At 46.0% G+C, this 16,529-nt stretch overlaps 1 protein-coding gene across 1 annotated transcript in view; it reads left to right on the forward strand.

The window, feature by feature from the left end:
* LOC137868563 (zona pellucida sperm-binding protein 3-like) overlaps positions 1-16,529 on the forward strand; it is a 251,084-nt gene that overhangs the window by 3,083 nt on the left and 231,472 nt on the right.

Here is a 16,529-nt window from a genome sequence, read left to right on the forward strand (position 1 = left end):
ACGAGCGCGTGTCCCCCCCGAGGTTCCAGGGGTGGGGCGGTCTGTCTGCGCGACGGTATCTTTCTGAAATAGACGTTTGGATTGTTTTGGCTGGGGACGCCAGAAGAGGCTTGGCTTCATTTTCTGCGGTTTATCTTATCGAGTGAGGCCCGCGTGTCTCTCACAGGGAGGAAATGCCTCTGAAGTTGTACTGCTGAGGGCTTTATGGGGGCGAGATGACAGACTGAGAGGACCAATAGACTGCAGGGCCGTCTGCTCGTCTGACTGCATGCCCTCCAATCAAATGCGTTCCTGTGAAACGGTTGTTTGATCCTATTTGAACATATGTCTAAATTGTTAATATAAATCCTTTAACCCCCCCCCCCCGTCTCTCTTTCTCACCCGAACTGAGGCGTGAGTTCGAGACCCGGATAGTAAAGAGAGACGGACAGGCGTCTGTCACACGGGCAGGAAGACAATAGGCCTGTGCATTGACCTTCAGTCTCTTCCTGTTGTAACAGACACTGGGGGCCCCTCCCAGAGGAGGGGAGAGGAAAAGCGGGTGGCTTGACCTGCGCAGCCACACCTTCACCCCCCCCCCCCCCCCTCCCCACTCTACGCTGCATCCCCAAACATCCCTGATGGGGGGCTGCCACGCTCCCTCTGATCTCCGCTGTTTTCCAGTTGATGCTATTGTGAGGTTTGTTTTGCATCCAAGTTCTGAGGGTCTCGTGTGGCCTCCTCCGGAGCTGACTTACAGACCTTTGTTCGGTTCCCAGCCTAAGGAGCCGAGCCCAAGTAGCACGAGATAGTTGAGTTTTAAAGAAACTAATGCATCCTGGGAATTGTTGTATTTTGATTTGACTCAAGGGTTCACTTACTTGCTTTTTCTTGAGTTTTTTTTAAGGCGTAAAATAAACAGAGTACTGAACATGGGGTAAGCCTGTTTCTACATGCAGCTAATGTATTAGAAAGGACAACAAACCTGATCCATGAAAACTACTTATTGATTTCAATAAGTAGGGTTATAGACTTTGGCCTTTCTGCATATGATTCATAACTACGCTGCAGCCTACGTTCACATCTTTGAATGTCAATGTTCCACCTCAGGACGACCTTTCGGAGCTCAAGATTACAAAACAGAAAGAGCTCAGGAAGGATTAATTCACTGAAACCTTTTCTTAAAGTTGCAGGTTCCTTTCCCCCGCCGCATGATGTTCTCCTCAACCGCATGTAGACGTGCCACGAGAGCCAAATGCAACAGCTCACCAAAATGAAAATAAAGCATTTCTCGGAGGCCTCGCTGTGTTTTCCGCGGCTCCTCGTCAGCTGTGCCAACAGCACCGCGCAGAACCTCTCCGGCCCCGTGCGGCATAAATAAATCACCATGCTGGGAAGCATCTGCACCAGGGAAGTTAACGCGGATGTGACTTGCTGCAGAACAGATGTCTTTTCTGACTGAAATAACATGAGATCTATCCCATCGTGAACCCAACACCTTCCTTTTAACCGCCAGGAGGATAACCACAACAAAAGGCCCCCGTCTTCCGTTTATTCCCGCTTTAGATGTGGGTGGCTTTCTTTTTCCTGGTACACAATGGATGAAAATATTCTGGCCTTCATGTTTGATGTGGACTTTTGTTCTTTTTTTCCCCCCCCTTTGACTGTTTTTCATGTGCTTTAAAGGAAATGTGCTGAACAAAGCTCTCAGGTGCACGACAAGGACGAAGGGATGAGAAGAAACGCAGAACCTCACGCCTCTTATTTACGGTTTTCTAATGTACACATATTTGTCCTGTAGACCACGACCTTTAATCCTGATTGGCACGCCGAAAAGAGGGGATGAACACACAGCCCACAAACACACACTCCTTTATCATTCAAAGTGCGCCAGAGCTATCAACCTGAATAAATAAATCCCCCCTCTTATCTCACAACGCAAAAGTGGATAAGCGCTCCCACCCGGTCTGGATGGAGGAAGCTGTCAGCGCCTCTATTTTCGGTTTGCTTTTTTGCCTCATACAGAGACAGAATCCTGTTTTTCTCTCCAATCCATCCTCCATGGTTTTTCAATCCCCGGGAGAGTCGTTTCCCTCCATGTGCGTGAGACGCATACGCGTCCCGCCACGCCGGCCATACATGATCCCTCTTTCCTGCTTATCTTTCGGCGCTGGGCCTATATCTTTCACCAGGTGGGGGGGGGGGGTTAAAGCCGCAACGGCTGCAGAAATTTCAGGTTGGGTGGAAAGAAAACAGGATTTTCCAAGTTGTCAGCCTTTAAACCTGTTTGCAACATAGATTTGCCATTGCTCGTCTCTACGCCATTGCCTTCCGGGATCACGCCCACGTGTCTGTTTTGACACCTGTAGCTGCTGTGAACGGAGGATGCTAGTTTCATCCGTGGCCCAATTTCAAGCTTCACATATAAATACCAAGATTCCGGATGCATGATTCAAAAATAGAAAAAATGAAAGAAATGCATACAGTACATCATGACGACGCCCCGACGCCCTACAGCTCTGTTGGATAATGGCCGCTCTTCCGCTGACATGATTTGTAGTCGACGCCGTTCAAGACCAATTCGTCAAGAGTAATCACCAAATGGCCTTTGATGGCGTGAGCCTCAGAAAAGTCTTTTTCTATTCGCCTAAAGAACAAAAGAAAACCAAAAAGAGCTTTCAGAAAGGGAGGCGGTTTGCTGTTCAGCTTTCTCACGGAGCAACACCGCCACCTGCAGCCAACAGGAGTCCATAAAGAGGCATCCGCACCAGACGTGCTCGATCACACAGATACAGTCTTTTAAAGATTTGTTTTGCTTTACTTCCTGTCTAAAGTGATCACACACCCACACCTGGAGGTAGAACTATCTATGCTTTCATTTCGCCTCTTTGGGAAGGTCGTCTACATCCTTAGTTTTTTCACCAAAGCATTTTTCAAGCATGTTTTATCCTCCAAGACACAAAGTAGGAAAATCACATGTGTCACCGTGAAGCACGTTTTAAAGAAATTATCCATTTTCTTCATCGCCAGTTTCCAGATAGCAGGGTGGAACTGTTGTATCCATTACTGTGCGACTGGTCGTGGACGGGCCTTTCACGATGACTGTGCAGGATGGAAGCCGCTCTCTTTGCCGTAGCTGTCCTCCTGCGGCGCTCTGGGGTAAGACGCATTATGAAATGGAGGGGGGTGCGTGGGTTGGGGGGGGGGGGGGCTCGTGTTGTTTCATATTTGTGCTTTTCATTATCCATGTTTTATGACAGGGCCTCTAGGGCCCCAGACACCAGAGGGTCCTCGAAGGCCCCGAGTTCATAAAAATGGTGGACAGAAGCCTAGAAAGCTGAGCTTATAGGACCGCCTCTTAAAGGGGCACCGCGCTAATTGTACACATGAAGTTTAGTTTACTCGTCATGAGAAGTGCCGCTCAGCTGCAATCATCTGTAGCTCTAGTAATAATAAATGAATGCTAATACATCAGTTCAATGAAAGACGTTACTTAGTTGCATTATGGGAATTGTAGGATCCAGTGTTTTTGGAGAGTGACCCTTGCTAGAGACGAAAAGTTAGGATATCTCAGCCTCTGCTGAATGTAAAGTTGATCATTTCTGTGATAGAACTGCTTGAAGTAGGGGAAGTTGATGAGGTACGATCGTTCGCATTCGTCAGGTATGTCCATTTGTTTCTGGTCCTGCCATGGCCACTAGATGGAGCAGTCTATCCATTGTTGGAGTTCAAGAGCTTCAACGGATGACAGCTTCTGTAGCACCGATACAGGTCATTGAACGCAATAAAAACAGACAATTTAGCAGTATAATTAAGTCTGTTTTAATAACTGCCTGTTTGTCTTTATCTACATTGATTATTAAAGATATTCTTCATTGCCAGAAAGAACCAGTTTAACCTTTACGTCCCAATAGAATATCTCTAAATGTAATATTATTTTACAGTTTCTTCTGCATAGGCCATATTTGATTGTACTTTTACTATTTGATCTGTATTATAGTCAGAGCTTTGCTTATAGCTCAGAGGTCAAGGCATATGTGTGTGTGTGTGTGTGTGTGTGTGTGTGTGTGCGCATGGTATTTAATTGATCTAGCCCCTGGCACACCACTCGTGCACAAACACACTCGGCGATCCTTATCCTCCCACTCTCATCCATAAATACATTCCCACTGCAAATCACACAGCAAAATAAATCACCATGGTTACGGTAATATAATAATTGCTGTACTTGAAGGCGGCTCCTGACTGATGATGCTCGCAAGGCCACTTAGAAATCGATAATTACAGAGAAAGCGCGATGTTTCAGTCAGCAGCGGAGGGAACGTTTGGACGAGTGTTTGATCCACTGAGCAGGATACGGAAAACAAAGTGAGGAGATGTGAATGTCAGGAAATAAGAGTGTGTATGCGTGTGTGTGTGTGTGCGTGTGTGTGTGTGTGTGTGTGTGTGTGTGTATGTGTGTGTGTCTATTGTTCTTCTCCGCTCACATAATCACTGGATTATTATTTTCCTTTTAGGGTTCCATGTTCCGTGTTTTGTGCGTTGCGTTCTCATCATTTTAGAAGTTGCTGTCCATGCCAGACTTCACTGAAAAATAGCAGAATTTAAGACCACCGAAAATGTTTCGTGCCCTTCCCTCATGACGTTGATGATTGTGTCTGTTAAAGTGAAATGATAGGGACCTTATGATTGGCAACAAAGACATTATTCCCTAATATTGGGGCCCCATCCTAGGAGGGCCTCGTCCATTTTTTAGGCTCTTTATTACTTTAGTATAGCCTGTGCTTGCATGGTGCATTTTGCAACCAAAAAAAAAGTTTGAGATTAATCAAGTTACCAAAAACGAATATATAGACAGACAGCGGGAGAAACCAAAAGGGGCCCCACAGCCCATTCTTAACCCCGGGGACCCTTAGTGGGTTAATCCGGCCCTGATTTCAGTGCAACCTTCAGGACGGGACGTAAAACGATGACTTAAACAGAAGCACAACAGTGTCACAAATATCTTTCATCAAGTGAAATAATGATTTCATCAAAGTAGGAAATTCCTATGGCAGAGCCAGACAGAAAGACAAGACAGTCTGGGAGGTCAGCATGTCTTTGCTGTTGGAGGGGGTTGCCTGCTCCTCTATGAGGCGTTGGAAGTGTCCTTGTCTGCTGCGGCAGCCTGCAGCCTCGCAGCACCAAGCATCAATATTTCAAGCTGATGGGTCGCCTTGAGATGAGGTTATCATCTGCTGGAAACGCATACACACAACTAAGGAAAGACACACAGATGTGTTTCCTCTGGCGCTTGACGTCAGAAAAACACGTCATCAAGGGGCGAAACCCAAACACTTAGTCATTTAAAAAAACAAAAAAAACATCAATTCAGCTTGTCAGAGAGCAAAATGCTTAATTGCTACCTCCAATTTCACTCGGTGTTTATGAGTCTGTGTGTGGAAGAGGGAAACTGGAAGTGTGTCTGTGTGTGAACATAATTAGCTGACTTCTCTCTGATCCTTAATGCATTATTGAATATTTCAAAGGCGTCTCAATCCTCTGGGCTAAGTGACTGCCAAGCCTGGATCACAGGGCCGGTTCGGCCCTGATGAAGGGCGGTTCAGCCATTAAAGAGTCTGGGCCGCGCTGCTGGCCTTGTGTGAACCTGAGGCTCATGAATAATATAAATACCTCTACTGTATTTGGAAGCACTTTGGAATGTAGACGAGGGTGGTGTGAGGGGGGGGGGGGGGGGCTGAAGACATTGATTTTTGGTCGTGCAATTTCAGGGAACGATTCAATTTTATTGGCAAATAATGGGTCGTAGAAAATAGAGGATTTATTGCAATCGTTCCTCTCGGGGAACGACAGTCAGTGTCTCGTTTCGTTGAGGCTCAACTCCAAACCCTGCAACCTCGGCAAGACAATAGTTGAGGGTTGTCATGGAAATATGCCATTTTTCTCCTGACATTTCCCAGATTTTCATCTCTCACAATTACTGCCCGTCTGTTTTCTTGTCTGAAATGCCACCGTTCATTATTGGATTTACTCCGCCGTGGGGCGAGATCTGAGCATTCTGAAATACGTAAAAAAAAAAATAATAATAATACAAGAATAATGAAGTAACCTTAAGTTATCTTACATAAATCCTCATTATTCCTGTGAGTTTACTCGGGTTTTAACTTGGGTCCAGAAGTCTGCTTTCTCACACTGGAAACATGTATTTATGAGACACCGAGTAATGTATGTTTTTCCTAAAATCCACAAACTGTATTTTAGTAATGAGCTCACACAAATGGAGCATCTATCATCGGTATATTTTATGCATCCAAATTTGTGCAATCAATTCAGGAAACCGGTGGCGGAGAGTAACTATAAGTAGGCTATTTTCGCCACACTTAAAGCTGCACCGATCAATATTTCTATATTGACAAAGCATCAAATGGACGTGCGTAATGTGAAATGATGAAATACGCTAATTCTTTGTCTTGTCTTCGCCGTGAGGTTGCCAGGACACCAGGAGAGGTTCAATCAAAGTCCTTGCACTGGACCAAGAAATAGTCCCCTCACATAACGCTCAATAGAACTACAACTTGTAGTTTTTACACTTTGTTGTTTGACCGGATTAAACAAACAAGGCATACCACACAAGTTGGTTGGTGGATTTTGATATTTTTGGACAAAGCCAGGCTAGCTAAGCTAAGCTAACACGTATCTGTCCCAAAATGTAGAACTAACTCACTCAAAGTTGACTTTCTTGCTTTTTCAACTACTTTCTCACATGCTGATTACACACACACACACACACACACACACACACACACTTCATCTTCAAGTGAAATTGAATGCATGCATGTATCTCTACATTGCCGTTTTTTTTTAATGATCTGATTACTTCTTCCGTGATTGTAAAACACAAAAGAACATCGCTTCTTATAGCCGAACAACTGCAGCACAGCAAGTGGGTCAACATGTCTCTGTTTCTTTTTCTAATGAACTCCATGTAAATTCTACAGTGTCGCGCCTTTATGCTGACACGGATCCTGGAGGAGCAGATGACGCAACGCGCACACGTCGGCTCGCGGCAGATGATTTATGGCGATGCATAGCTAGTCTTTTTTTCCCCCAGTGGACAAATGAGTCTCAAAATAGGTCCTCTCAGCATTTTGAATAAGCCCCCCCCCCCCCATGCAGTGCACATTTTTGGGGGGATCAGTTTGTTTAACGACAGCGAGGCCCGTCTTCAGTCCGTCATTGTTTCGTCCTTGTGATTAGTAAAAGTCATAGTGGGAGTAAAATGCCCATGTGATCTCCCTACAATCAATCAAATTGACTAAACTACAATGAAAGTACACACACACACACACACACACACACACACACACACACACACACACACACGCACACACACACACACACACACACTCTGTCTGAGCTTTGTGTCAGCCATAAGCTCTTTTCTATTAAACCTGCGCTGCATTAAGCATTTGGGTTAAAAGCTTTCATAATCAGGTGTGCTCTCATTCAGTGAACAGAGATTTCCAAGATCAATACTGTCCTTGATGGGAGAGCTTTGCCCACCGCGTGTAGGTGTGTGTGTGTGTGTGTGTGTGGGCGTGTGTGTGTGTGTGTGTGGGCGTGTATGCAGATGGAAGCTCTAGAGTCAGAGCTTTGGCCCCTATGTGCGTGTGTGTGTGTGTTGATGTATTTGTCTTGAGTGCGTTGTTTACTGTGTTCTGTCTGCGGGGCCGAGCTGTCTCCCGCTGTGATCCCTTCATTCTGTGTTTCAGAGGAGCTAACAGCGAAGCTGCGTCGATGCTACGGTTCTTTTTCCGCCTGACGCCCCCTCAGCTGATCCCGAGGTCCACTCCGCAGACTGCGACTGCAACAAACGGAGAGTCAAAACAAACACATTAATGAGCACAACGCGCTCGCCAACAGGCATCACGCTTTTGGTTCCCGCTTCTTTGCTTTGCTAACGTTTCAGATGAACGCCGCGCTTTAAATGTGTACGTGACGTTGAACTTTTCCTTTCAAAGACATAGAGCCACCTGGTTTCCCCAAACTTTTTTTAGAAATGGCGTCCGAAATGAGCACGCTGTTGAATCGCGGCTAAATTGCTTCGTCTTGCACAAAGCAGGGAAAGGGAAAAGTGACACAAGCGTTTCAGCCCTCCGCCTACATCAATGCAGCAACCTCAAACTTGAAGTCAAAGTAAAGAAAAAGTCTTGTTAAATTGATGTTTTTGTGTTTGTTTTTTTATGAGTGTGAGCCCAGTGTGTGTTTGTGTGTTTGCAACTGTGTGGGCGTTCAGGGACTTTCAGAGAAGTATGCCGGCAGCAGCAGCGGGTTTTTTATTTTTTTACAAATGCCTCCTCTGCATTGAGATCAATACGTTAGGCCTTCGGGGATGAGCTTGACCTATGCGAGCAGTTTTTCATAATCACTTAGGTCTTGAAAATACAGTTTTTTTTCCCCCCCTCCACAGTGGCAATACCTTGGATGTGTTGTATTTTGCTTTTAGATTTGCTATATCCGGATGAAAAACTCACATGATATGTGATTAGATACAATAAAAATAAAAAGACTTATGGCTCTAATATGTTTCTGATATTAAATTCTGAAAAGATCATGAACAGGCTGGGATAACATCAGTATTCTTGGTTCTCTTTGAGACCTCCGCTGTTGTTCTGCCTGAGATAATATTGACTAATCTCAACTTGTATGGCGCCACCAGTGTGATGCATCAAATGCCATTTTATATTGTGACACAAGGCAGTAACACATGCCAGCCATCACCCGTCTGACCCCAGATTAATTCTCCATCTTTGAATTTCAACACGATTGATAATAAATTGAGCCCATAAAGGTCTGCGCTTCAAACAACTGTTTATAACCGACGCCGTCTTCATCCCTGACACCGCCGATGGCCTGGGTCCTGTCAAACTGCGATGCCTTCATTCGCGGTATAGCATTCCACTGAAGCAGGCCTTGGACCTGACAGAGCAGTCTGTGATGGCTGTGTTCATTGTCCGTGCGCTCAATAGGCGGCGCATGGCGTGGGCAGCAGTCAGTGGGGCTAAATTTGTGCCTCTCTGCTCATTCCGGGGATATTTGTGACTTGCTCCTTGTTGACTCGTTTGCGCTTCTTGCTGACAACGGGTCTCTGTGTGTCACAGGCCGCTAAATCCAGCCAGCTGCATGCAATTAGGCTGCAAAGTGCCGGGGATGAGCATGCCCCTCTGCAAAGCATCAAGTGGTGACGGTGTGCTGATTTACAATCTCTCATCAGCTGATAAATCAAAATTAAATGTATTTTCTGTTGTTTTTGCTGTTAATTTTCTCCTGAAATTGTAATAATAACGTATCATAACTCAACACATCCGCATACTGTATATCTATATGATGCTGATTATAAGAATGAAGACATGTCCTCTGTATAATGGATGATTTAGGCTGTCACAGCAGAAATTAAGCCAAATCAATGATTCAAAATCAATCAATGCCATTATATTAAAATAATGAAAATGTGTCTTTTCAATATTTATCTGGGAAATCATGTCTTAGAGGAGGTTACTGTCATCAAATCAAAATGTTATGAAAGAATACAGTTTCTCTCAGAATAAATTGCAACAGGTTTTGTCAAATCTTTTTAATGTTCTCAATCTTAATCATCTTTTCGATGGCAGGCTATTTTGACAGACAGACAGGCAGACAGACGGACAGACAGACACTGGTTCATAAATCAGTGGCCACATCTTTCGCCACAGGGAGATTCACTGTTGTTTCCTAGGTAACAAGCACCCCCTCCCTTTACCCTTGGTTCATCTGGACTGTACCACCTTTGCTGTAGGGTTGACAACGTGTTGTTTATCGAATAGAAGTAAATCCCCGTGTTGAAATTGACCGACATGTACTAACACATTATAATTTTATACTATTTCTCCTTTAGTTTCAACTCATAATATCCGATATAGTCGAGAATAAACGCGTAATTAATGTTCATACCGTAGTACTAACGCCCCTAGCGAAGCACATTCAACATTCCTCGAACTGTCAAAATCGCTTGTTGCTTCCTACCCTAGCCCTAAAAAGTAGTTAGCGAGCTAGCGCGTAGCGAGTCATAGCTTACTTCTGCACGTTTCAAAATTAAACACCGTTATTCTCGAAACTGCAAAAAGTGTCGCCACGGGAAAAGAAAAAGTGAGGAGTCTCATTCGAAGACCATCCCCCCCCCCCCTCGTCCAGCACAACCCAAATAGCGCTCTCGAGAGGCGGTGGTGTCGGCTGAAGCGTGCAGCTGGATGTGACAGGTTCGTCATCAGGTAAGCTGCAGGTAGCTAGCTTAGCAGCTAGCGCAACGTGCCTCTGGCGCCAAACTCTTGCGGTAGAAGGTGGCTAAAATGGCTGTAATGATGCCACTCCGGTGTCATTACCACTGAGAGCTGATGTCTGGATTGCTATGCTAATGAAAACAAGTACAAGCAGCTCCACAGTGACATGCGTAGTGGTGCCTGTGTGCTCTTTCCCTGCACAGTCCTGCATGTTGTTTGCTAAACGCGAAGGAACCAATATAATTCAATCACTCGGGGACAGGTTTGATAGTAACACATTTATTATTGATTTTCGATAATCAGACACCGTTATTAAGCTACGACGTTGTCATCATCCTTGTCAAAATGATTCTGTCAGTATATATAATATTTTAGTTATTGTGGATTTTTTACTTTTTTACTTATTTAATATTCTTTACTGTTTTATTACTTATTTATAATACATTTCCCCACTGCGGGACTAATTGTATCTTATCTTACAAGATGCTCTCCTATTCCAGTATGCAAATAACTAACTGTTATGTTGTGTTACTTTCAAATGCAAATGTGAAAAAACACAATAACCGTAATTGCACCCTGACTAATGGGTTGTTGGATTTTAATTGCTGTGTACAAGAAAGAACAGAGCCGTTCTAATGAGACGTAAGTGGAGGCACATTCAAATCCATTGCAGGTTGACAGAGCTGGAGCCTTTTCCACCTGGGTGAGGTTAATAAGTTGTGATCCGACTAGCTGCTATGTCATGTGCAGTAATTGGCCCTTCTGAAAATGCAAATTGACATCTCGGAGCAAAAATTGCACCAGCGGAAGCAAATGAACTATCAGTAGAACAATATCATTAATAGAATATATTGTGTTCATTAAGGCTATTAAAGCAATTTGCACACTTGAGTAAGACCTAGCCGTCCACAGCGCACTACGATTGTTCGGAAAAGGGACTTTGTATAATCAGCAGTATGAAAAATCGGCCTTTAATGTTCTAGATTAACCCACAGAAAAACAGATGTTTGATTCCAAGCCAGTAGGAGTTTGAATGTAAATAATCCAGTGCTTCCGGGTTGATCTTTTGTACTCCGTTTCATTGCACAGCCTTGAACTTGCTCTAAAAACACACTAGTTGACCACTTGCCTACACGGCCGCTTGTATATTCTCTGTCATCATGTGGACTTCAAGCGGAAAAGAAGCGCAACTCTCTGCCGCTTGATATTTGATTACGGCTAATAATAGAAAAAAAGACAGCTGCCTTTTCATTGATCTGTCTTCGGTGCCCTATTTCTGAGCCCAGTTCTTTCTCCCTCTCTCTCCGTGGTGTTCGACTATCCAATAGTACCACCGAAAAAAAACTGCATTTTAAAACTGCTTCAACCCGTCAATTCTCATTTGCTGCAATTAGCCGTTGTTTTTGGGAAACGGCTCCTTTTGTATTTGAAAGTGAAGCCGTTTGGGGTCAAACAGGACAGGGATAATAAGAGGGGAGGGGGTACGACGTGGGAAGGAAGTGGCTCAGCTTGTTTGTCTGCCAGGCCTTTGTTTGTTTTCCTGTCGGACAAACCTATTTAGAAGGTAGGCTATCTGAGGTCTGCCGATGGAAATTAGCTACAAGCAGCAGGCTTGTTATGCATTTATTATTCAGTAATGTGGTTATTGAGAAGTCGGTTTGCAGCCAAATGAGAAATTGATAAGATTCATCTGTGAGCGATGGTGGAGCAGGCTGGCCTGTCCAACTGCTGTTTGCTCTGGATGAATGATGTTGAGTTGTTTAAGTCCAGTTTCATCCCGCAGTCATATACTGCTGCTGCGTCTGGGTGTAGCATGGAGAGACTACATCCGCGGAAGGTGTAAGGTGACACTTTTGCTTTAGACAAAGGCTGACGATCCCCCGCCCGCCTCTTCATTTAATGGCAGAGCGCTCGCCTGTGTTATTTCATTACAGGTGCTCTGATGCCGAAGATGACGTCAGTGTTTGGCGTCATTTGCTGAAGTAGACGATATTTCATGCCAGAGAGATCCCCCCCCCCCCCACCACCACCACATCGCCCCGATCCATTTGACAAAATCTATTTCCTGTGGAGCGTCACACGATGAAAGCATAATCAGACAGTAAATAAATACGTTTGTTTATCATTGAACTGTAAAGCGTGTTGAGCCTCGTTGATGTCAACGAAACACCCAGGCTGCTGCGTCATTCACAGCCTTTGTATGAGAGAGAGAGAGAGAGAGAGAGAGAGAGAGAGAGAGAGAGAGACGGTACAGCTGTTCTATTGAATCTGGATCGAAAAGTCATGAAGCTGCTTCTCTGACTCATCAGTTCTGTGACGCTCCGGTTTCACGGCTCGTGTGATGCCGACCGGCCTGTCATCAGCTGGGTGGAGGAGGAGAGGACGGGTGGGGGAGGAGACAGACCAAGACTTCCACGTCCCAGCCACTACCAATCTTCCCCTTTTTTTTCTTTCTTCCCCGAGCAAAATTCCGATGCTAATAACAACAACAGAAATGGGTTTTTTTTGCCGTCCAGTAAACTCAGGAATTTTGAGTGAAACCGGGCTCGAAAGATGTCTTTGAGAAATGCGTTAAAAACGTACAGGTGAGGGATGGAAAAGAGATGTGTGTGGGAAGGGGAGGGGATGAGTTTAGAGGTCGGATGCTGAGAGGAGGTAGAGGAGAGTCGGTGCTCTGGTTTCCTGGGGGGGGGGGGGGGGGGGAGATGGTGTTAAATGTGATTAGAGAACACAGACAAGGACACCGCCGATCTACATTATGCGACTGCAGCGACTCCTTGATCACTGCTTACTTGTTTTGCCTTGTTGTACGGACAAGTCTAGTCTTTACATCTTGAGCTTGTTTCCTATTAGGAAACAATTCAGGCGCTGCTGATTTGAATTTGAATATAATCAAGTTCACAGGGAGAGCGATGGAGACGGAATAAATAATGCGCCAGCTAGTTGAGCAGGGCATGAAATTGGGGAAATACCTTTCAAGATCAGCATTCAGGGGTTGTCACTGTAAGCACAGTTCTCGCCCTATCACATAGTCCACTCTGTTCCAATGGAGAGGCACAAAAAGCCGTGATTCAGCGGAGCCGCCTTTCCATTGGCTGGAGCCGTTAAGGGGGCGGGGCCTTGCCACAGGCTGGTGTGCAGGAAGGGGCTGGCTTTAGGGGCTGTGGGGGAGTCGGCTGGAAGTGTTTCAGCCAGATAGTTGGAGTAGACACTCTTCTGCTTCCTGCCTGCCCGCCTGCCTGCCTCGCTCTCCGAGAGACTGAGAGAGAGAGAGAGAGAGAGAGGGAGAGAGAGAGACATCGAGAGAAAATCCCTGTCTAGGCATGGACCCCCGGCTGCAGCACTCGGCAGCTCGCGAGGAATGACAACAGTTCACATGGTCATTAACTCCGGTCGCTGAGGCTGAAGGGAAAGCTGCACTGTAGCTCAGTGTCACAGAAGCAGCGCCGGGTGCCTCCTGTGTTCGGGACAGCAGACAGCAGACAGACAGACTGACAGACAGACAGACAGACAGAGGCTACGGGACCCAGTGGAAATGAGGTGGGAAATAACCGGCATGCTGGCTTATCTTTATCTCTTCTTTTTTGCGTGTTCTTTTTTCAGGAGTTTTGCTGCAGTGTGCTGCATACCAGTCTGGGTGGGGAGGGAGGAGAGGGCATGTTTTATCTCTGGGACAGAAAGAGTGTGAGGTTGAGGAAAATATAGTGTGTGTGTGTGTGTGTGTGTGTGTGTGTGTGTGTGTGTGTGTGTGTGTGTGTGTGTGTGTGTGTGGGATAAAGGCACAGGAGTGCTGGGAGCCTGCAGCCACGCAGTAACCACGCTCACTGCAGTTTCCAGCGCTGTAATGGACTTTCTCTTTCGACTCCAGAGGGAGAGGCATTATCGCAGCAGTGTACTCTCTCCCCCCCCCCCCCTTTCCTCAGTGCAAATGTCAGAAGCTTTCTTTTTTCTTTTTTGCCACATGGGCTACACATTTTTCACTCTCTAGAGAGAAACTTGTCTTGTTGTGTGGCATCCGCGCTGTGCTGTTCTCGCAAAGTTTTCCCCCCGTACAGTAACTTTTTCTCCAAATAACAAGGGCAAAGATTGTTTGGTGTTTATGTACGTGGTACGCAAATATCTGGAACTTCACAGTTCTAACAAGGCGTCATAATTAACCCGACGTGTTAGAAGAGGCACGGTTGACGTGTCCCCCCCCGGCTTTCCGCCGTCTCTCTAGATTTAGCTCCGCTCTAGACGCTGGGCCTGGAGCGGTTCAAGCGGTGGACATCATCGCCTGCGTGGAAAAGACCGGGGTGGTGTCATGCATCTGGCTGTAGATCAAGGGGAAGTGGGTGTTTTCTAAAATGGAACATCAGTTCAGCCCTTCCTGTTGCGAAAAGAATGGGGATAAGTCTCGGACAAGCACCGAGTCCTCGCTGCAAGACCCCGTCAGACAGAAATCCCCCTTCCTCGGGGTTGACTCATGCAAATTTGCACCTCGAGACGGTATTAAAAAGATTTAGTGGTCGGTAGACATCTTCTGCATGAAACAGGGAGTCTGATGGCTCTGTGACACGAGGGTGAGTTTGCTGAATCATTCGGCTCTTGTGTCTTCAAGTGCTGTAATCTGTGGGCTTAAGATCTCAGCTCATTCGATATCTCACCGTGCGAGAGCTTTAATCTAGTGTTTTCCATCCTTGATTTTAAGTGTCAACAAAAAAAACAAAAAAAACAGCCACTGTCGTTCACAGCGCTCCTACAATTTTCAACTGAGACCTTTCAGATCAAGTGGGCTCGGCTATTCCGTTAATCATCATGTTTATCCGAACGGTGCTGGTCACCTCTGGCTGCCAACTACACTGTAATTAGCCGAGTCCTGTGGTGAATCAAGGAGTAGCACTTACACAGTAAGCAGGTCCGTGTACAGAATGCAGGGGTTGATTTCCATCCCAGACGCCGACGCTCTCTCCTCAAAAAATGTTTTTATTTGCGAATGATGCAAAAGGGGACGTCGTCTGTTCGGGACAGTCCCGCATCGTGCGCGGGGCCATTCGGGTCACCGTGGTTTAGCTAAGGCTATTATGATATGGGGCACACCTATGTGCTGACTCGGTGAAAGCGCTTCTGTTGCCTCTGAACGGTAGCTTAGTCCCGGTACAGCCTCTGCTGAGCCCACTCAACCCGTCCTTATCGCTAATGGCACTTGATGACATTGAACTCGAGGAGCCGTGGCTTACGCCAAGGACAATTTCATAAGCGTCATAATGTCCATAGTATTAAATAGGCATTAGGCTGCGGGGTATAGCGGCGCTGTGATCCTCTCTGGAGGACGCAGAGGAACATTTTTTGCACGCCGGTGATGTCACGCTGAAATCTAGGTTCGCTCTGTCAGGGACATTGTGATTAAACCTTTACTGTTCTGCTCTCTCATTTTCCATTACTCGCTGGAAACTGAACATTTTCCTATTTCTCTTCAACAATGAGGCCCTCTTCTCTCCACGGCCTTGAAAAGGCATTGACCACTTGTTCCTCTCGGCCATGCAAATGACCATAGAAGTGTGGCTTGCCGGCATGAAATGGTAATAAATGGAAATGCAGCCACTCAGGTGCACACTGCTCATGTTTGCCCCGTCACAGCCATTTGTGTTTTCTGCTTTATTTTGCCGACAACACCTGGCTGATGCCACAGCAAACATTGTCACCAGGCTCGCGACCAATGGAAACCCCCGGTAGCTTATCGTCTCCGCCGAGCAAACACAAGCGAGCCAAGATAAAGTGCAGCGCAACGGACCGAGCGCACAGATACCAGACTGATGGGTTACACGCCTGGTATTCAGAGGGCAAGCCAATGACTTTCACTCGAGACGCCCCGGTCCCGCTGACTCGCATTCAATTAAGCGGACTGACCAAGATAATGCCGCTGCCAGCTGGCCTTAGTAAGCGTCAGTAATCCATAAAGTCTAGTACTGTAGTGCTGTTCTTCACATCTCTGCCCCGCTTTGTCAGGTCAGCCTGTCGGTCCACTGTTTGTACTGAGAACACATCGCGGAGGAAGTAAATAAACACGGTTATACAGCAGGATTTGGCTCTTCTGGTTTTATTAGGTATGTGGTCCTGTGTGGCTAAAAACAACACATCAAATATGTCACTCTCACTTCTGACAATTCTGTCGACACAGTGAGCAGCCGTTGACGTCCACACACCCGTCTGGTGTTAAACGATGACATATTTCAGTGAAATACCTTGTAACAG

The sequence above is a fragment of the Cebidichthys violaceus genome, unplaced genomic scaffold (assembly GCF_023349555.1).
Source record: "Cebidichthys violaceus isolate CVI_PGR_0920_01 unplaced genomic scaffold, fCebVio1.0.p SCAF_118, whole genome shotgun sequence".
In the NCBI taxonomy this organism is placed as follows: Eukaryota; Metazoa; Chordata; class Actinopteri; order Perciformes; family Stichaeidae; genus Cebidichthys; species Cebidichthys violaceus.